The following is a 23219-nucleotide window of genomic DNA, read 5'->3' as shown; positions in this document are numbered from 1 at the left end:
CTAATTTATCATGTGCTCTCATGGTCAATCTTCTTGCAGCTATATTAATTAATAGTCCTCCTGTTGTTAAGAATGGACATCTCAAGATAAAAGGACCTCTAGGTCAGGCTCAAAGTCTAGCACAACAAAGTCTATAGGGAAAAGAAGAGATCTCACTTTGACTAGCATATCCTCAATGATAACATCTAGCCTAGCCCAGAGCAATCAGCCAGTTGTAATATAATTGTAGTCAACTTAGGTTCTCCCAGGCCTAATGTCTATGAACTTCTCAAAACACTCCTCCTCTTTCTTCTTTTTGAATTTTGGTTGGAATGGATGGGGTGGTTTTCCTTTATTTCCTAGTCAGTTCATGGAAAGCTAGATAAACCTGATTCAACAACCGTTTCTTTACCTTTACCCTCAACAACTTTGTTTTGAAGAGCCAACTCAACTAATGGACGACCACTACGGGTACTCACAACATTCACTTACTTGGGGTTTGGGTTATTGTTACCTGGCAGACCACTTTGTTGGCGAGAGTTCTAAGCACTAGCTAATTTTGAAACCTGCTTCTCTAAGTTTTGGGTTACTAACAGATTTTGGTGAATCTCAATGGCTAACATAGCTTGGTTATCTATGAGTTTTTTAAACATATCTTCAAAACTTATGTTTCCTTATTTACCTGTTTGCTGGCTACCCTAGCCTTGCTGATTATTATGCTGTCCTTCTCATTGCGGTCTATATTGTGTCTTCCCTTAGTGCTGGTTTTGCTGATTTCCACCCCAAGAGAAATTTGGGTGGTTTCTCTAATTGAGTTTATAAGTATTACCATAGTTTTGCTGGCCTACACCCTTTTGTGCATTACCCACAAAGTTTACCAATTCAAGATTTGCTCCACAATACTTAAACATATGTTCACTGCTACCACACACCTAGCACCATGTTATGTGTTGTTGTAATGCATGTACTGGAGCCTGTCGCTGCCCCAATGCCATGTTTTTAAAATATATGGTTATCATGTTCTGCATTGCTAAAATTTGAGCTGTCAAGGTAGACATAGAATCAACTTTAAGAATTACTGCCTGTTTTTGTACCATGAGCCTAGAGCTCCTTTTATTATACTAAGGATTTCCATGATATATGTGATTGAGAAGTGCATAGAGATCATCATAGTTCTTCTCCAGAACCTGTCCATGTATAGCAGAGTCAAGAAGAATTTTGGTGTTTGGTTCCAACCTTTTGAATGAAGGTATGGACAAACACCTCGCTAGCTTGATAATGGTGAGGGCAACTAATAAGTAAAGATTTAAACCTTTCCCAGTCTTGGTATAAATTTTCTCTAGATTTCTGTTTGAAACTTAGAATTTCACTTCTTAGCTTTCCTATATTCCCTAACGAGAAGAATCTAATGAGAAATTTTCAGGCCAAATCATCCCATGTAGTGATTGAGTTTGGCATCTCTGACTTAAGCCACCTCCTTGCTTCCCCCAACAGAGAAAAGGGAAACAAGGTTAATCTTACATAGTCAAGTGACACTCTAGTTGGTGCATAGTTGTCACTAATCTCTAATAAGTATTGTAAATGAACTTGGGAATGCTCATTTTTACACCCCATACTTTTATACCTTGGAACGCGTTCTTAAGTCTCTTGAAAGGCTCTTAAGATTCCTAGAAGGATCGTAGGCCTCTTAAGTTTCTTAAGGTTTCCTAAAGTTTCTTAAAGATTCTGAAAGCTTCTTAAGACTTCTTAAGAACTCTTAAGCTTCTTAAGAGTTACCATGTGAGACGGATAGTCTATAACGCTATCAAACAACTCTAAGAAAAGGAGAATGCGATACCCTATAGTAGAGAAGATTGGAAATAGAGTTATAAGAATCCAGAAAAAGTTGAAGACCGAATGATGAGTCATAGGAAATGACTTATTTACTAATCTACAACTTGGAAATCTTACATACTTAAGCTACTGGAATACATACCAAGATTACGTAGCAAGGATTACATAAGTTCGTGAAGTAAGATGAGATTACGAACCTACGAGGGAGAGAAGAGAGTGCCACGTGGCAACATAAGAGAGTGCCATATGGCAGTATGAGAGAGTGACACATGGAAGCAGCTGGAGCAAGGGTGATGGACCCCATATGCCATGTGGCAGCCTGTGATTGGAGGAAAGAGGTGTGTTGGCCCAATGAGGACTTGACATATGTCACCATTTAGGGCTTGAAATATGTCATCACTTAGGGATTGACATGTGTCACCCCCCTTAGGTGGTCCCCATATATATGTCTTATGACTTATCAAATTTCCATACTTATCTAGAAAATTCAAGAACAAGAAAGAAGAGAAGACAAGAAACTAGAGAGGGAGAGAGCCACGGTTTTGGAAGGAACAAAAAGGTGACCTCTTCGATTTCACTCCGTGAGTTAATTATCTAGGGTTTACCAACATATTATGAAGGTTTTAGTAATAAAATTTATGGTTTGGAGCATCCCAAAACGTTAGCAAACAGCCACGAAGTTTTAGGCATGCTAAAGGAACTTCCGAGGCAAGTTTCGACAAGTTTGATGAGTTTCGGGTAAGGTAAGGGCTTCCCTTTCAAATTGGAGTTTATGATGTTGTTATGAGGTATATTACATGTCTTAAATAAGGTTGGAATTGGAAAAATTTCATAAGTATGCTTGACGTTAGAAACAAACTAAATTGAAGTAGTTGTAGCTAAATCAAAGTCGAGTAGTGGGTTGTCGTTGTAGTGCTGTGGGTGCAGCTAATTGGATTACGTGTTGTAGGGATTTAAAGTATTTTAAAAAGAATGTGGGTGCTTCTGGTTGCAGTCACACGACCCTCCATTTTGTATTGTTAAAGATTTAGTGAAATAAAGATTAAAAACTCTATTTTTGTATCGTAGTTTTGAGCTAGTTGTTTGGAGTTGTATTGTGTAATGTTGAGGTGGTTTACTTGTATATATGCTGCTGGTTTTTGTTTTTGGTATGGTTTTTGACACTTTGGCCCAGTTGAAATCTCGGGGATGTTGAAGTTACAGGGGAAATGCTGCCCGATTTTCGGTAGCATCGGAACTAGTAACAAACTAGTCGAGGGTAATGGAGAAGGAAATGACTCCTATTAGTATTTGGTTATAGAGTGGGATATTGGAAAGTAAAAGTCTATTAATATTAGTATTAATTTCATGTCAAATAGGTTAAGAAGGTATCAAGGCAAGCCGGATTTCAATTAATCCCGAAAAAGGTATGTGAAGCTTTCTCTTGGCATGTCTTTGGCATAAGTATGTGAAGCTATCCTTCTTTTCTTTGCATGTATTAGCCTTAAGTGATTGATATACGAAATGTGGGGATAATTCCATTCATAGAACCCCAAGTATGACTCATAAGTCTTATTCACTTCTCGATGGTAAAATTCCTATACTAGTTGAGTTATTGCCTCTCAAGGCTTCTATATGATGGAGAGTAGTAAGTATGTGAAGTTATCTCCTTTCTCTTGGCATGTTTTGGCATAAGTACGTAGAGATACCCTTCTTTCCTCTTGATATGTCTTTGACATAAGTGTGGTGCTATGATGGCAAGGTAATGCAATAATAAGGTTATGATATCGAGCCCATGACAGGCCGATTACGATATATGTAAATGATGACTCCTTGAGGAAAAGTAGAGGCTAGGTAAAGCTTATTCTTTCTTTTCCTTTGTCATGTCAATATTGTAAGTAAAATGTGATATGAGCTCTAGGGTAACTCCAATTTTAAGTCCTAAATGTAATCTATACCTCTTATTCACTTTTGAATGTCAAACTCTTGTAGTAAGTTGAACTACTTTCCTTGAACTCCATAGGTTGAGAAGTACTGGATGCACAAGCTCCTAGTCCTAAGGACTATGTGACGATGGGTATCCCTAATTCTATGAACTGTTAGTATTACTTTAGTATATATCTAGGGTCCCCGAGGTCCTAAGTGATATAGGCCTCAATGGCATTTAGAAGGCACTTGAGATGGCTACACTACTATTCTGGTCCTCGGACAATAGCTTAATCTTCTTACATTATTGAGTCTCTGATAATGATTTAGATTGTATATGGTTACTCACTACTTTATTCGTGTATACTGTAATACATCTTTTACTGAGTCCCGGGCCGGCTATAATATAATTATTATTATATGGTATATGAATCATGCCGAATGTTCTTCGGCATTATTATATGATATGTGGATCAGACCGAACGTTTCTCTATATTATTATATGATATGTGGATCGGACCGAATGTTCCTCGATATTACTATATGATAAGTGGATCAGGCCGTCGTTCCTCAACATTATTATATGATGTGTGGATCGGGCCATACATTCGTCATCATGTACTTACTATATTTATGGATCGGGCTATATGTTCCATAGCGCTAATAATATATATGTGCTTATGATGAAAGAATAATGTAGATGGTACATCGAGTCCCCTAAAGGTCTGGGCACAGTACGTGATGGTAATATGTATGACTTTCTTTTATACAATGCGAGTATGGTAATGGTTAAATGTTATACTTGTCCCATGCATGCCTATGCCAACTGTAATTTCCTTATGATGTCTATGCTTTACATACTTAGTACATATGTCATACTGACCCCTCTTTCTCGGGGGGACTGCGTTCATGCCCGCAGATACAGATAAACACCTTGGGGATCCATCAGCGTAGGAGTTCCACTCAATAGTCCAGAAGCACTCCATTGTACCGGAGCCTAGTTTTGGTATTAACCCTTGATGTATATATTTATTTGTTGATGGGTACGGCGGAGGCCCTGTCCCGCCTTCTATTACTGTTCTTACTCTTAGAGGTCTATGGATATGTATGTAGGTTGTGTATGGGTTGTATATGCATGTATGTACCATGGTGCCTATGATAAGCCTCACTGGCTTATAGGTTATCCTGCCTGTTGATGTGCTATAACTTAAACAGGGGATAAATTTACTTACAGATAGGAGGGATATATCGGATTGCCCTATTCGAGCACCCATCACAGCCTACGGGGTTGGGTCGTGACACTCATGCGGCAATCCAGTGAACTGGCCATTAGTGTGCAAGAGTTGTACCATATTTTCCTTGAGTTCAAATCTACCTCTAGCAGGTGGTTTCTGGATGCTGTTGGTAACATTGGTGGTTAGGGTTATTTCTACATACCTAATAGTTCTTGGTTCCATATTTATAGTAACCTCTACCAGCACCTCTTGATTATCTTTCAGATTGATTTGTGGTACAACATATTGCGAGGCTGCTCTCCTCCTTTGTTGATGTAGAAATCATTCAAACTTAGCTAGCGTCTCCACAATTCCTCCACTACTTTCTAGTACTATTTAAGGATACCTGCAAGAGATCACAACTAAGACCATGTTTTTAACACTAGCACAAATAATGAAGAAACTTTGAAAGAACCAATTACCAAATTCAAAGTCCCCGACAATGGCGCCAAAAACTTATTGCTATCAAAGCACATGCAAGTGTACATGGTCTCATAAGTAGTAAAGTGACTCTTTTCAAAGCCGAATTGTGGAACTCGAAGGACTTTAGTGAGTCTCTTACTAACTTCTCAATGAACTACATTATCATGTGTGTTATAAAGAGTTGTATTTTGTTACTTATAATTCTAAACTATTGAAACTATTACTAAAAACAATTCAGTGATTATACTGAGATTTAATCAAATTAAAATGAATTCCAGAGCTGTAGCAATTATAGATGTCAGGCATAATACTCTTTACTTTGGCATCTAATGGATCATTTAATTACTAATTTATAGGGTTGATATTACAATCATTGTTTTCCGACCTCTAATTGCCCACCTTCGTTGATAGCTTAACAACACCGTTTAGTGGGGATAGACATGAACCAAAAAAACTACATTAATCCTATCATCCTGTCTAATAACCAAACATGATGTATAAGTATGTGTCACAGCATCCTATACGTGAATTATCCTAGTTAGACTTAGAACAAACATGTTTTCTATATTTCATGTTCTATCCCCTCTCCATCTTCTGAGTTCAAGGTAGATAATATTTTATAATAATATTGGCCAGACATTAAAATGGTAAAAGTAAGAACATTGGAGTAATCATATGCAAAAACCCATTATCAACCAAAGCAAATAGTATTAAACCATTATCTTGTGGCTATAGCCCTAGAATAGGGAAGCTTAGCCACTCGTAGTCTGAATCACCATAATAAGAACAATTAATTGTGTTAAAGAGTAGTCTAAAATGAAAGAGAAGGAGAAAGGTAACCCTAGAGTAGTTCTTCCTTTGTTCCCATTCATCAAAATCAGAATAAAAAAATAATGTCTAATAAATATATTAAGTGTGCTATTTATAGCCTTAAAAAGGCGAAAATCCATAGCTTCATTGAAGTCCTCGCCGCGGACTTGTTTTATCTAATTTTAACTTGCTTAGCAAAATTGCACTCAACATCAACCAAAACTCTTCTATCTCGTGAGGTTTTCTATGGAAAATCCAAACCTTCATTCTTGGAGCACAAGCGCGATGCAGAGGTGTTCCTATTCAGTATAGATTTTGCACTATAGCTTCCCAACTTCATCTTTATGCTCGAACTTTCACCAAGATGCTTTTTTTAAGATTCATTTCACTTTGTTTATCCCTAAAAGTATCTAATCACATTGGTTAGCTGAAATAACATACAAATAACTCTAAAACTGAATTAAACTTAGGAATTCTCTCTCAAACTCGACTATAAATATAGGTTATGTTGGATATTGGGCGCTTAAATACACCCAAGATAACCTTACATACCTAGAATGAAAATTATCTAAGAGAAATTTGAAAACTATGCTTGAAACTCTTGAACCCTAGCTCTTCTCTTTCTCTCCAATTCTTGCTCTCAAAGGATTTTAAGTTTTAATGAGAGAAACAACTCGTTGGGTACTGATAATGGACTAATTTTAGTTCAAAAATGGCTTAGGTTAAGCTTGGGAAAGATGGGAAAAAACTAAACTATCCTGAATTAAAATAGGGTTGTTGTTGCCTACAGACCCTTCTACAGACCATAGGACTTCCTACAAACCATAGAAGGTCGATCGTAGAAACTAAGTCCAAAATTTAGACTTCACTGGAATTTACTCAAGGGGTATACGACCACCCTTCTATGAGTTGTAGACTCTACGATGGGTCGTAAAGAAGCCACTTAAAGACTCTATAGGAGAATTGGGACTTAGGGACTACAGCCAGTTCTATGATCCATACAACTTGTTTTGGTTTGTAGGACCCTCAAGTGGGAAATATGTGCACATTTCAATAATGTGGCACTTGGTTCTATGACTGACCCTAAGGGTTTTAGAACTTTAAATGGCTCATAACTCTGGTTCGTGGAACCGATCCTTAGGACTCTAAATTTAGATAAGTGTTGGGGGTTCTACAAGCGCCCTTTCTACGGCTCACAGAAATTTGTACGGGTCGTAGAGGTTGATCGTAGACCACTGAAAGTTCTTTTTCTCAACTTTTCTCTTGGTTATCAAAATTTATCTAAGTCAAATTAGTATATGCTGTTACAAGGAATAACGAAGTAGACCAACAAGGTCATTTTAAAACCAAATGTTGCACGAAAGCCATCCCAACACACAAATATAGACACAAAGCAAACAGGGGAAAAATCGAGATCATAACTAACAACAAGGATAAAACCAACATAAAAATCCACAACATATATCTACAAGCCTCAAAGATACAGAATCACTAACAACTAGTCAAGAGAGGGCCCTTAATGTACCTATCTTCTATCAAAAACAAAAAAAAGACTCCAGACTTCGCAACTCTGAAAAGAATAAAGTGTACAAACCATCATCTGAACTTGACCACATGCACAAGGATCCCAGTCTACCTATTAACCTATAGCATGAATATAATAACCCATAGCAATGGGGATATTTGTACAAAATACTGTACCTAGCATGTAACACGATAAAACAATAGAAACACTATAATAAAAACTAAAACCACAATATGACAGTTGTAATTTGAATAGAAGCAACAACTCACAGGAACCATACTAAATATGTATCTCATATCCACTTCCCCAATTCTAGAGACAAGTCACAAAAATAACTGACATTTCAACTTTCATACAATAACCTACCCAATCCCCCTAAGCTCGACAAGTACCAAACACAATCACGGGATAATGAATGCAATAAAATGTAACATGATTAGAATAGAATCTAGTATAGCCATAAATAATTCTACCTCAGGGTCACTGACTATAACAATTATAACCAAAATAATTATTAGCAACCTAGTCTTCTGACACTAGCCCCATCTTACGTCACTACAATAACAAAAACATATGAAGCCTCAGAGATTCCATACTCAACTTACCATAACAACAAATACATAGTTTACTATAATATGAAATACAATGAAATACAATATAGGAGAACACCTCAATCTATAGCCTCAAAGGTAAATGATGTAAATATGCGTGTGGTGTAGGTAAATAGTCAGATTCTAGACTCAAGGGAATGAATGCATGGGGTGTAGGCGAACAGCTAGATACCACCCTCAAAGGTATGAATGCATGTGGTGTAGAAAAATATTTTAATCCAATGCATGTGGTGTAGGCAAACACCCTGATTCAATGTATGTGGTGTAGGCGTACACTCCAATCTCTAACCTTGAAGGCACAATATTTAATACATTAGCATCATGCATAAGTATGTGGACAACCAATAATCAAATTATTCCACAACAACAATCTCAACTGTCCCCGCAACTGCGAGCTAACATGACAATGATGATATCTAAAAATATGTAAATTGCCATGTTAGCTGATAAAACCATCATGATATGTAAAAATACATAAATCCTTATGTGGGTCGATAAGGCCACCATGATATCTAAAAGCACTTAAAGAATAAGTATATATATACACAAATTATCAACCCCACAAGTAACCGTATATAACCATAACTCCTTTATATTATATAATATTACCATGAAGAACCCGACAATCATGGCAATCTAATAATAAAAATAATATATACAACCACTTTCTACTCACTAAGTTAATGTGGAATCGACACCGACAAATATGAATTTTAAACAAGAATAACACCAGTAACAATTTAGACATCAAATAACTGACTTTTTGATACAATGCTAAAACCAGACATTACAAATCTTAAGGAATCATACCAAAAAAGGAAGGAACAACCTTCACATACTAATGTGTCCCAAACTATTCCCTTTTTGCTGGATTAAATCAGTTGATGCAAAATACATCCAACTAGGTTGAGGTCGAATCCCACAAAGAGCATACTAGAATTTGGTTATAATTTTCTATTGACAATCAAAAAAGTAATTATTATGAGAGAATTTATATTTTTTAGTTATGATCCTAACTACATTAACTACTTGGTTTTTATCAATAAGGAAGATCCTGTTAATGAAAATTTTTCCTAATTTGTAATTCTAAGATAAAACAGATCAAAATACGAGCAATTTTCTTTATTAACGGTTGTCAATCATCTTTAAAAAAATGTTAAGAATGAAAGAAACTTAATACACTTTGATAACCTCTTTATAAATGAATATTTTATTATAGAGCATTCATCATCATCATCCCCAACCTAAGTTCCATAACACTAGTTTTGAATTTAGCTACTCATAACTAGTGTAAGACAATATTTTATAATAAATTTAAAAATTGGAAATCAAGAATATAAAAGAGAATAAGAGAAAACTTTGATTTATCACTCGCAAGTGAATCTTATTCCTTCAACAATTGTCATCTAAATCTTTATGTGAACTCTAGAAACTAAGAACAATAAATTTTATTCTATAATTTTATGTCTTAATAGTTATTCTAATTTTATTATCATTAAAAACATCATCAATATCTCAGCTTCGCAACATTAGTTTACCGCACAATATTTTTGGTTCACTTCGTCACACTTTCGATTAATAGAAGGGGGATATGGTTCAACCCCAGTCCACAGGTTCTCAATATTTATGGAGATCTTGATCTAGATCCGATGCTTTGCAGAATTTGGGACCTAATGATGCATTGACTGGCTCAAATTCAGTTTGATGGATAAGAGGGTCACGGTACTAGGAAAATAGCCTTTTAGTGCGAGGTTTATCTTGAGTTTGTCCTCTTTTTGTTGAGTCTCTAAAGTTCAGTTCATGGGTAGGTGTGGTGCGAGGCTCATATCATGGTCCTTTTCGAAGATACTTTTCCTTTATTTTAGGCCTAGTCTACTTCTGTATGTGTTTCAATCCATCAAATGGGTCTTTTCTTGCTATTTATTTATCATAAAATTAACCTAATCATGTTCATTATCTAATTACAATATATCATATATAAACACAAGGATATACAAAAAATTATACTCAAAACTAAGCTAAAAAGTAGGTAAAATATAGTGTTTAAATGTGTAAATGCACTCTAGATCACCACCCCACACTTAGAACTTTTGTTCATCCTCGAATAATCAATCTTATACTTGTCACAACTCAATTTCTCAAGGCATGATGTTACCTACTATAACCCACTAGTAGATAAGTCAGCCCGTACACGGAACGAAGAGTAATGGATGTAAGAGCAGAAATAAATGGAAGAAATAATTTAAAAATACAAATAGGAAATAAAGCAAGATCGAACAAACATAAATATATACAATAGTAAAATCCCTACCAGAACGTGGAGTTTATAAGTACATAGCCATTAAAATATAGAGTACAAGTCGCAAGAGTTAACCAAAAATACAAAGACTTATCTCAAAAGAAATAGAGGAGTCATCAAAATATAGATAGAGAAAGATAGATTTTAGAACACCGTGTACTCACCCTCGCCTCAAAATCCAATAACTGGATGCTCGATCTCAGTGCTAATAGCTGGTGCTCGGACTTGCATCACTGATGAGTGGTGAATTTTGACTCATTTCAGACTTGTTGTATCATAAATTAGTATCTTCAATGCCTATTTTGTGTCCATATCTGATGTTAAATTGTTGATTTACAGCTATGAAGGCTTAAGGACAAGGAAAGGAAAATTTAATTCAAAAAAATCCAAAAATATGAAAAAACAATGAAAAATAGAAAGTTGATACTCGTAAAAGCCACTCGGCGACTCGCCGAGTGAGCCTTAAGCCCACCTTAGTGTTCTGCAAAAATGTATCAATAGGCAAGCCAACTTGGCGAGGCAAAATACTAAAAAGTGACTTGCCAACTTGAAGGGTGAGAATGACTAAGCTCTCCAAAGAATCCTAAAACTTATGCCTAGAAAACATGCCAATTTATCGTGAGAGATGCATAAATGGAGACTTGCGGACTTGTGGAAGGTGAGCTCACATTGTATGTTCTGATCAGAAAATATTTCAAATCAGTAAACTAAAGATCCAAATGGAGACTCATTGAACCAAAAAGGCAGGATCCAACAGGCTCGCCAACTGGGTTCCTTTGAATTGAAAAGCTAAAGCAATGAAATATTAAGAGTATTCTATGAATGGAAACTCACCGAATCATTTGCCGAGCCCGGTTAATATTATCGAATTGGTTTGGTAGTATAATTTTTTGGTAGCTTTTGGGAAGGTATAAATTGTATCGAAGAAATAGAAAATAGATACTGCACTGCTCTAAAAATGCTGAAAGGAGATTCTTTGGGGGTCTTGCTCATGAGGTTCCCCATGACACATTCAAAATTTCCTAGATGTATGCGGACTATTCACCTTCAAGAATTTTTCTCAAGAAACCATTTGGTTGAGATTGTTCCCATTTCTCTAATGGGGAAATCAACAAAAATGTTGGCTGCACTACCAAGGGACTTTATTACTTTATGGGAGGAACTAACAGAGGCATTTTATGAGAGATTATTTAATTCCTCAAAGGTGTTTAAGTTATGAGAAAACATTCACAAATTAAACTTGGTTGAGGTTTCAAAAGTTATTATTCCAATGTCCTACTCAAGGGTTGCTCAATAATGTGTTGTTGTAATACTGTTACCAGAGTCTTGATATCATAAACAAAGGAGTATCTGATCAACTCATTCGAGATGGAATTATATGACAACTATTTGTGGTGGCCTCAACATTTCTTGATGAGATGACCAAGATTAATTGGATCATGTATCTCCTCTTAATGTGGGTCTGAGCAAAGAGAAATTAGAGAAGAATCATGAGCGTGATGAAAATATGGCCAAGATAATAACCCAAATTGACTTGTTGTCACATGTCATGGGAGGGGTTATAAGGCAGTGAATGTGGTTGGTGCTAGTAGTGGGTTTATCCTCGATGACGCAAAGTTTGAGGCTATGTAAAATGAGGAAGTTCAACTCTTGGAGAATAAAAATAGGGGTTCTCGACCAATTTATCCAAGGCCGGACGAGAATCAAGGTTGGAACAAAGATCGTGATGAGGGTTGGAGAGATAGAGAATGAGTTTAGTGTGATATAAGTACCAACTGGTGAGAAAGAGATCATGATAGAGATCACTATATTCCTCCACAAGACCACGAAAGCCTAAGGAAAAAATGTCGTTCCTAAAAGATTTTGGACTAAGGATATGCTTGCCCACATTTTAAACAAAGAGGAAGGATCGGATAAGATTCTAAAGGAAATAAAGGGTGATTTCTCCTCTCTTAACCATATAGCGACCTCTCACACTATTTCTATCAAAACAATTGAGGCATAAATGGGTCAAATTTCTCCTCACTTGAATTCGAGACAAAAATAGGGTCTTTCTAGCGATACCGTGGCCAACATAAAGCATGATAATGCGCAATGCATGGAAATCTTGGCCCAGAATGGCAAAATTATAGGAAATGATGTGCCTAATGATGATGTTGCAAGTTCAAGCAAAGGGAAAGTTGTTGTATTTGAGAGTGATGAGCTTGTTGAAGAATTGAATAATGGTTCTTCCAATGAGGTTGATGATGCAACGAAGAATGTTACTTCCAGTGATGCTAAAATTTCAAATGTGGGGAATGTGCCCCCTTCGCTAACTACAAAGACACCACCAAAGATCACTCCATCATTTCCTCAATGATTAAAGAAGAGAGATGAAGATGTCAAGTTCCAATTTTTTTTTGTCCATCTTTAAAACTCTTTCGATTAATCTTCCTTTTATGGAAGCATTACTAGAGATGCTGGACTATGAAAAATCCATGAAATAGTTGGTGACTAAAAATAGGATTATGGACTTTGAAATTGTTGAAGTTTCTCATAGTTGTAGTTCAATTATGTCTAGCAAAGTGGTTGTCAAGAGACATGACCCAGGAGCGTTTACTATTTCTTGCACTATAGGGTTTACCAATTTGCTAAGGCGTTATGGGAGCAAGTATTAATTTGATATCCTATGCTATTTTCAAGCATCTTGGGTTAGGTGATCCTAAACCAACTACTATGCATCTTCTCATGGCTGATCTCCATCAAATGACCTATTGGTATTCTCTATGATATATTGGTGAAGGTGGAGGAATTTATCTTTCTACCTGATTGTGTGATCCTTGATTGTGAGATTGATGTCGAGGTTCCAATTATTCTTGGTAGGCCATTCTTGCTACCAGGAGAGATCTTGTTGATATGGAAAGTGGCGAACTAAAATTTGGGGTAAACAGTGAGGAAGTGACTTTCAAAGTGTGTAAATTGATGAAGCAAATTAGTGATCTCCAAGTGATATCGGTTATTGATATAATTGATGAGGCAGTTGCTAGTGTGGTGAAATTTGATGTATTGGTGAATCTTTTTCTACTATTCTTATGGAATTATGATAGGGAAGAAATCAAAGAGTATGATGAAGCGGTGTCTTCTCTTTTAAGTTTAGGGTCCTATTCCAAAAGGACATAAAGCTAGAGATTGATATAAAGAATAGAGAAACTCCTCCCGAAAAACCATCTATTGATGAACTACCAATTCTTAAATTGAAAGTGCTTCCATCTCATCTTCGTTATGCTTTCTTGGGAGATAATAACACTTTACCCACGACTATTGCCATTGAGTTTCTTGAATGGCAAGTGGAAGCTCTTGTTAGTGTGTTAAATAAATTTTCCAAGGTAATTGGGTGGACTATTTCTGACATTCTGGGGATTCCTCCCAGTATATGTACTCACATTTGGCTAGTGACTATAAAGCGAGCATTGAACATCAAGGAGCTTAAATTTTGCGATGCAAGAAGTTGTCAAGAAGGAAATAATTATGTGGCTTGATGCAGAAGTGGTCTATCTTATTGCAGATAGAAAATAGGTCAGTACCATCCAATCTATTCCAAAGAAAAGAGGTATGACCGTTATTCCTAATGAGAAAAATGAGTTAGTGCCTATGATACCAGTAACCATGTGGCATGTATGTATGGATTACCAAAAATTGAAGGTATGGACTGAGTAGGACTACTTCCCTATGCCCTTTATGGATCAAATACTTGACAGAATTACAGGTTGTGGTTGTTATTGTTTCTTAGATGGCTACTCAGGTTACAACCAAATATCCATGGCTCTAGAAGATCAAAAAACGATGACCTTTAGTTGCCCTTATGGCTTAAGCTAATTCCCTTTGGCTTATGTAATGCTCCAATGACGTTTCCAAGATGCATTCTCTTTATTTTTGCTGATATGGTGGAGGGTACAATAGAAGTATTCATGGTGACTTCTCAGTTGTGAAAGATATATTTAAAGCGTGTCTTGAATACATTGGGAGAGTATTGAAAATATGCGTCAAAACGAACCTAGTTCTCAATTGGGAAAAATGTTAATTCATGGTGAAAAAAGGCATTGTATTATTGCATAAGATGTTGGGGGATGGTATTCAAGCTGATCAAGCCAAGGTAGACATTATTGCAAGGTTTCCTCCTCCTATTTCAGTTAAAGGTGTTAAAAGTTGCTTGGGTCATGCAGGTTTTTATCGGTAGTTCATAAAGGATTTCTCTAAAGTGGCGTATTCCCTTTGCAAGTTACTTGAGAAGGAAAGTGTCTTTGATTTTGATTTTACCATGTGTAAAGGTGTTCTTGTGTCTTAAAGAGAAGCTTGTTTCAAATCCTATATCCATATTGAAGCATCCCATTTAAGCTAGTAAGCTATGCAAGAGGCGTAGCCTTGGGGGTTGTTCTTGACAAACGGAAGATAAATATGTTTCACTCAGTTTATTATGAAAGAAAGACCTTGAATATAGCTCAAAAGAACAATACCATCACTGAGCAAGAGTTGTTATCTTTGGTGTATGCCTTTGAGAAGTTTAGAGCATATCTCTTCGGAGCAGAGTGGTGGTGCTCACTGACCATGCTGCAATCCGTTATTTAATGGCTAAGAAGGATGAAAAGTTGGATTAATTCCATGGGTATTGTTATTGGAATAATTTGATGTTGAAGTCAAAGATCAAAAGGGTTGTAAAAACAAAGTAGCGGACCACTTATCAAGGCTTGAATCAAATATGATTGTTATCTACGAAAAGGAGATTAAGGAAGCTTTTCCTGATAAGTTGGTGATGGCGGTCTCTAATTGTACTCCATCATGGTATGCTAATTTTGCTAATTATATTGTGTGTTATCTCCTTCTCGAGGGGCTGAATTTATATCAATGAAAGAGGTTCTTTTTTGATGCTAAGAAGTATTTTTAGGATAAATCTTACATATTCCAGATATGTTCTATTCACATGATTAGGAAATGTGTTACGAGGTTGAGGTTGGTGGTATTCTTGATGCTTTTCATTCATCACCGATTGATGGACATAAAATAAGAGTGCATAGAATTTCTAAATTCCTTCAAAGTGGTTATTATTAACCAACGCTATAACAAGATGATAATTTTCTTGTTAAGAAGTGTATGCAATGTTAAAAACAAGGAGGGGTGTCTAGACGTCATGAATTACCTATCACTCCTATTATAGAGGTAGTGTAATACCCTGGAAATTTAGAAGGTCCTTAACCAAGGAAAAAAATAGAAAATCTCAGAAAGTTGCAGAAACTGCACCAGGAGTTGACCATAGAAACCATCATAGGCCGTGGTAAACACCACGGGCCATGGTAAATACCACGGACCGTGGTGAGCAACCTTGGTAGAGATTCAGAGAGTCAGACTTGCAGAGAAGGAACCATGATAGAGGACTACAGACTATGATAAACACCACAAACCGTGAAGCCCTCCATAATGACCCCTCTCCAAGGCCCTCAGAAAACTTCATAAGGCAAGGGCCACGGATGACCACCATGAATCGTGCAACCCTCCACGAACTATGGTGTGTTTTTGTGGTGATCTATCTACATGCCTCCTATAAGACCTGCACTACGGCCATATTCTAAGGGCCGTGATGCCCTTCAAGGTCTGTGAAAGGCCACCCATGGAAAAACTTCAAAGACCTGCCCTGTAGGCTTTCTAAAATATTTTCCGAAGTTCTTTACCACAGGACCCTACCACGGGTCGTGGTGGGAAACACGGATAGTGAAGGTCCCTCGTGAAGCCATTTTTAGCAAGATTTTAAGAGGGATATCTTAGTCTTTTCCTGTATTTTAATTCAAAGTGGTGTTGTTTTGAGGGAGGAATTCACCCATCTAAAGGCCCTAAACTCTGCAAAGCCCTCATTTCTTTCACACTAACTTATCAAACACAAATCCTGTATTCTCAAACACTCCCAAGAGCTTCAAGCCAAGCTAGGGTTTCATAACAAGGCATCTTCAAGTATCCTTTTCTTCTCAAGCTTTCATTAGGGATTTTGTTTCCCCATGGTATGTGGGTTTCATCCAGAGCCCAAATATTTTCTCAACCTAGACATTTCAATTTTTTAAATGCTAAAATCTTATGGGATTTTACATGATAATTCTAAATGCTAGCTTATGGCTTATTTGAAGTTTTTGTCCTCTATTGATATGTATTGACTTCCAATTTCATGAAAAGAATGATTTATCAAAGTTCTTATATAAAGGCTTAAAGGTAGTTTTCAAGTATAAATGGTGGGTTGTTTTAAGATATTTTAACTGATGCATTTCCATCACTCTCATGTATGCTAGTATTTTTTTAAATATGTTTGAAGATTGAATAAAGTGAACCCACCTAGTTTCATGATGATTGAAATGAAGTTGAATTGAAAGCTTTGACTCTAAACAAGGATTTTATGAAAGTAAATGTTATATTTAAGGGAGTCTTATGAAATGATTGAATAATGATGAAATGGCTTCTTTTCTAAAGAAAGGATTCAATATGAAATGATAATTCTCATACATTTGAATCAAACGAAATGTTTTAATGAGATATTCCATTGAATGATGGTTTGATATTTAAAGTTACATAAATGCTTATGTTATTATGATATCTAAATGTATTTCGTTGGATTGACCTTGCACCGAATGTAGCATGTAGATGGGGATTCAACCTAAGAAGTCCTTAAGTAAAGTCTAATGTTGCATTAACTATGCTCCAACATAGGAGTCTTTGTAGGTTATTTCGGTTAGTGGATCCATGATTAGCCATTAAAGTTAAAGTTAAATGAATGATTAAAGTTGATGGATTTCTACCTAGCAAGTAGTCTCTCCGTGCCAACGTCAGGGGTTATGTTGGATTTCATGTAATAGATCGTATGGTCTTAAAATGTCTGTTATAGTCATCTCCCCACAAAATGAATATTTTAAGGTTTCATATGGTGATTTCTCCTTTATGCATTCACTTATGCATATTGCTTATAAATGTCTTAATGCTTTTCACTGTATAGCATGCTCACATACTTAGTATATTCAAAGTACTAACAAATACTTTTGCCTACATGATATCACCATGTAGGGACCAATGTTGCTCCACACTCTCCTTCCCATGGCTAAGTTTGGTTATCGAAAGCTACTACTATTTTGGTGAGTTCCCATATTTCGGGAAAACACTCCTATCTTTCTAGATTGTGTTATGTATAGACTATGAGTTACCTTTGGTTCTTTGTCTTATATCTCGAGGGTGAGCTAGGGACATGTGTTATCCCCCGCCATGTCTAGTAGAAGGAATGGTTGGACAAAATGTATGATGTTCAAATGACTTGACTCTTATTCTATATGGAATCCGTTAGTCCCGTTATCTCTTACATTTTTCCTTTTTTAAAATTTATTATTACTGATGAAAAGCTTAATAAATGCTAAGACGCTTGGATGAGGTGCCTTCGGTGCTTCATTTGCCATATCACGTCTAGGCCCTATGCTTGGGTCATGAAAAAATTGGTATCAGAGTTTGAGGTTTTGAAATGGTCCTCGAAGTCCAACATATCGTGTCGAATAGGGTCTTGTTCATGGTTTTGAAGCACGTCACAACTATGAATAGGAGACTATGGGACATTTAAGAAAATTGTAACTTTTTTCAAATTTACGTCATGCCCTAGAGTATCCTAAGACTTCCTCTAACTAAAGACCCATTTTGTATTCTCTAGATAATGCCTCTAGGAAGAGTACCTCTAAGAGCAAGGGTTGATGATGAGGACCAAACTTCTCCGATTTACGATGCCCCACATTATGAGGAAGGGGTAATCCATGTGGAGTTTTGCAATATCATCACATTGTTGTCTCAATCCATAGCCAACCAAGGGAACCAAGGTGTTCCTCCTCCTCAAGTGAAAAATTTGGCTTTTAGGATTTAAGATTTCCCAAAGATGAACCCCAACCTAGTTTAATGGTTTTAAAATAGATGAGAACACTATGGAGTTCATTGATTAGGTGTACCAGATTGTGGCTATCATGGGGTACCTCCAAATGAGAAGGACGAGCTAGTGGCCTATCAACTCAAAGGTGTGGCATGAGTTTAGTACAAATAATGGGTTATTGAGATGGATGAAGAAATGGGGTCGATAGGATGGGAAAAGTTCATAGGTGCCTTCCTAGACCGCTTTATTTCATTGGAGTTAAGGGAGGCCAAGATCAAAAAGTTCATCAACCTTCATCAAGGGAGCATGGTGTGAGGTAGTATGCCCTCAAATTCACTAAATTATCCAAGTATGCTCCCTTCATGGTCTCCGACCTAAAGGAAAGGATGAGCAAGTTCATTTTTGGTATCTCAAGCTTGGTGTACAAAGAAAGAAAAATGGCCATGCTGGTCAAAGAGATAGACATCTCCCGACTAATGACATATGCAGAACAAATTGAATAAGAGAAGTTGAGGGAGAGGTCGAGAGGGTTCAAGAAATCTAGAGTGGATGGTGGAAGGTTCAGCCCTCAAAGGTCCAGTTATGGTAATAATGGAAAGGTCCATTATGGGCAATGGTTTGGGGGACAAGGTTCCACCAATACTCCTCCTCCAAGGTTCAACAAGTATAAATGTGCTAACCCAATGGTTCCAAGAGAGAATGTTGGTGCTCAAGATTTCCCTGCCTGTAAGAAGGATGGAAGGACTCATAAAGGCGAGTGCATAGCCAGTTCCAATGCATGTTTCAAGTTTGGAAAATTGGGTCATCATTCTTGGGATTGTAGAGGTGGTGGTGGTTGTAGGCCTCAAGGCCAAATTGCTTATGGTCAATAAGCTCAAGGAGGTGTCCAACTCACCAACTACTTTTATACCTTGCATGGGAGGTAAGAGGTTGATGAAGCACCAAATGTTATTACCAGTATGTAAAAGTTTTTTTTTCTTTTGATGTGTATGCATTGTTAGATCCGAGTGCAAATTTTTCATATGTTACTCGGTTCTTAGTTAATAGGTTTAATGTTTTACCTAGAAGATTAGTGGAGTCTTATTTGGTATCTACCCTTGTTGGTGAGTTGATTGTTGCTAGAAAGGATTATAAAGATTATCCCATATCTATGTAATGACTTTGAGGGTAATTTTTGAAAATTTGTACAAAACACGCGTGAACAGTAACACACGTGAACAACAACACGCGTGAACAGTAACTTTTTGGGCAGAAAATGCCCCTTTCTTCCCATTTCAATATTTTTCATCATTTATTTGAGTTCTTGAACTCCTTGAGGTGATTTGAGAAGAGATTTTCGAGGAAAAGTGTTGGGTAAGTGATTTTTGACCTAAAACCTTCCTTTTTCATTATGTTTTTGATGATTTTAACTCTTAAATTTTAGTTTCAAACCCCAAAAATCTTTGTTTCTTCCCTAATCCGAATTTAAGGAAAATTGTGATTTCCAACTCGTTTTGAGCTCTATTTTTATGGGTTTTTCAACAATGAGTTCCTTATTACCAATAGAATGGGTTTGTTCAATAAATTTCCAGATTTGACACTTTTCGAAAATAGTTAATTTTTGGACCATTTTACCCCCGGTTCCAAAATCTATCAACATAGGTGTCATTGGACTCCTTGTGACGTGTATGTTTCATTGTTGATAGTGGGTTGTCATTCCGGGAGCTGAATTCGAGAGTTGCTTGTCCGGTGGAGGTATTCGAGTGCGGTTTCGGCAATTGAGGTAGGTTTGACTATCTTTCTTTGAGATTGAGATGGGGTAATTAGTCATTCATATGTTATAGACTTTGGGATGGGGTTGTAGTATCAGTTGAGAAGGTTATATATATTGTGATGCCCGTGTGGAGGCTTATTTATTAATGTGTTGCCGTGACGGGGTTTATTTGTATTACATAGCCCGGGTGGGGCCTTATTTGTTATCTTATTTGCTTTGAGAGCATGTGAATTGTGATTTGTCTAAGAGAGAGGCTTGAGTATATTATTTGACTTATGATGCCGCCTGAGAGATTGAGTTAGGGGTTTTGAGCATACTTGAGTATTGAAATATTGTTGAGAAAGGGGTGAATATTTAAATGAAAGTGTGTTCTTCCCATTACTATTTATTAAGGGTGAATATCATGTGTAGGTTAAGTTTTGAGAACTTTAAACCTTTTACCATATGTGAGTTGATTATTACTTCCATGCATATGTGTTTTGATGCATTCACCCTCATTCATCATATCATGAAACCTGGGAAGTTGAGAAATATGGAAATTCTTTTTGAGAAAGAAAATGAAATACCTTTAAACCTTTGTATCTTGAGTCCCTGACCTAGGCAATTTACCGGCAGGGTAGTGGATGCATTGTGATCCCAACCTTTGTATCTTGAGTCCCTGACTGAGGCAGTTTTCCGGCAGGGTAGTGGATGCATTGTGATCCTAACCTTTGTATCTTGAGTCCCTAACCGAGGCAGTTTTCCGGCAGGATAGTGGATGCATTGTGATCCCTTGACCACGAGGAGGTGGCAAGGATAATGAGATATTGTGATTGAGGTATATGGTCTGCGAGACCCCCATGGGTCCTTCTTGGTAGTACAGCTCGGCAGGTGTATACGACAGGCTGTGTGACAGTCTTGATTCCACCATACCACCACATCATTGCATCATCATATTGCATTGCATTGACATTTGTGCTGCTTGAATTATTTGATTAATTGTGATTATGAGTTGTTATTATGGGTTTACTTTACTCGTGCCACTATATATATAAACTGGCGGCACCGATGCCGAAGTGGGACTTTTCTGTATGCTGGTGGAAGCGTTCCTTAGTTTATTTCATAGGTTTGATTAATTCCTTATACTCAGTCAGCTAAAACCTACTAAGTACATGTGAATTGTACTCACCCCTACTTCTGTGTCCCTTTTTGATGCAGATACTAGTCGGGGTACCCCACGTGACAGTTAATATTCTAGCGGATTGTGTATTCTCAGATTAGTGGTGAGGTCCCAGAAATCGGATCGTCACTAGTCTATCTTTCTTTTTCAGTCTTTTGTATCATTCAGAGACTTATGTTGTATCTTCAGATTCGAACCTTGTATTAGATGCTCTTTATACTTATGACACTAGGTTTTGGGACAATTTCTTCATTATTTTTCTTTCTTTTTATTTAAATCGTGGTATCACTTTCTCCTTTGAGAGTCTTGTATGAGTTTTATTTTTAGGGTTACATATCAGATTGGGTTTTGAGATGTGTGCCATTATGACCTCAGTTTTTGGGTCATGAAAATTGGTATCAGAGCACTAGGTTCACCGATCTTATAAGTTAAAGAGCAGGGTGTCTAGTAGAGTCCTGCGGATCGGTACATAGACATCCGTACTTATCTTTGAGAGGCTACAAGATACTTAATAGGAGAATTTCTTTCTTTTTACTCCTTTCGTGTGATTTATTCATATCAAGTGTTATATACCTCTGATATATTCCTTCCGCATTAAAAGTAACTGTCGGGTTCGAAATATTGGCTCTTGCTTAAGGATGATTTAGTGATGCCTATTCGAGCCTGATTATGAGTATGAAGATGTGGAGCAACTAAAAAAAAGTATGGAAAATGGTCGGTTAGACTTTGACAGTTAGATTTCAAATTTTAGATATCTAATTAGCCCACTTTGGATTCCTTTGAGATCTGTGGTTCCACCTATATCTTCTAGCGTTGCTATGTTTACTTAGGAGCAAAAGAGATTTGGAGAGATTCGTCAGGGTATTGTCTCCCAAGTTTAAGGTTATCACTGTTGAGAAGGCTTATATGTTTTTGACCAAGTGTCAGGACAGGTTGTTCAAAATTGGGTATCTTGAAGGCACATAGAATGTCTTATTTCTTTTTATAATTGCGGGAATGGCTAAGAAGTGATAGAGGTCTATTCTTGCTCATAGACCTGTCGGTCCTCCTATGATGAGTTGGGAGTAGTTTACTTAGGTTGTTTTGTGATGGTGAGTTTGAATAAGGGGCAAATATGTGATTGTTCTTCTATTTAGCCAGGGTCACAAGTTGTCTGCAATACACCAATTTTAGTTGTTTGAGGTGCTTCATGGAGTACTCGAGGTGGTGGTTGTAGTGGTTCACAGGCTAAGGGTGACCATTAATTATGCTATGCTATACTAGGTAAATTTGAGGCAGAGGCCTCTGATGTGGTTATTACATGTATTGTTCTGGTTTGCCATCATTTTACGTCAGTATTATTTGACCAAGGGTCTACCTATTCTTATGTGTCGACTTATTTCGATGTGGGTATTGATTATGTGAGTGAGTCCCTTATTGTGCCTATTACTATTTCTACCCCAATAGGTGAATCTTTAGTAGTGGATCGGGTATACAAGGGATGTTTGGTGATATTTTCGGGTAGAGAGACCCGTGCAGACTTGATTTTACTAGACATGCTTGATTTTGATGTGATATTGGGTATGGACTGGTTATCTCCTTATCATGCTATATTAGATTGTTATGCAAAGACCGTGACCTTAGCTTATCCCGGTTTACCTAGCTTAGTATGGAAGGGTAATCCGAGTTCGTATCCTAAGGGGGTGATATCTTATATTCGTGCTCGTCGCTTGATGGATAAGGGTTGTTTCTCTTAT

At 36.9% G+C, this 23219-nt stretch overlaps 1 non-coding gene across 1 annotated transcript; it reads left to right on the top strand.

Moving 5' to 3' along the window:
* The first annotated feature begins 1252 nt into the window (after positions 1-1252).
* Positions 1253-1359, top strand: LOC129883778 (small nucleolar RNA R71). Its single transcript, XR_008765929.1, has one exon. It is a non-coding gene; the product is annotated as a small nucleolar RNA R71 (small nucleolar RNA).
* The last annotated feature ends 21860 nt before the right edge of the window (positions 1360-23219 follow it).

Source organism: Solanum dulcamara, chromosome 3 (assembly GCF_947179165.1).
Source record: "Solanum dulcamara chromosome 3, daSolDulc1.2, whole genome shotgun sequence".
Lineage (NCBI taxonomy): Eukaryota > Viridiplantae > Streptophyta > Magnoliopsida > Solanales > Solanaceae > Solanum > Solanum dulcamara.
This window is presented reverse-complemented; position numbering and strand designations above follow the sequence as displayed.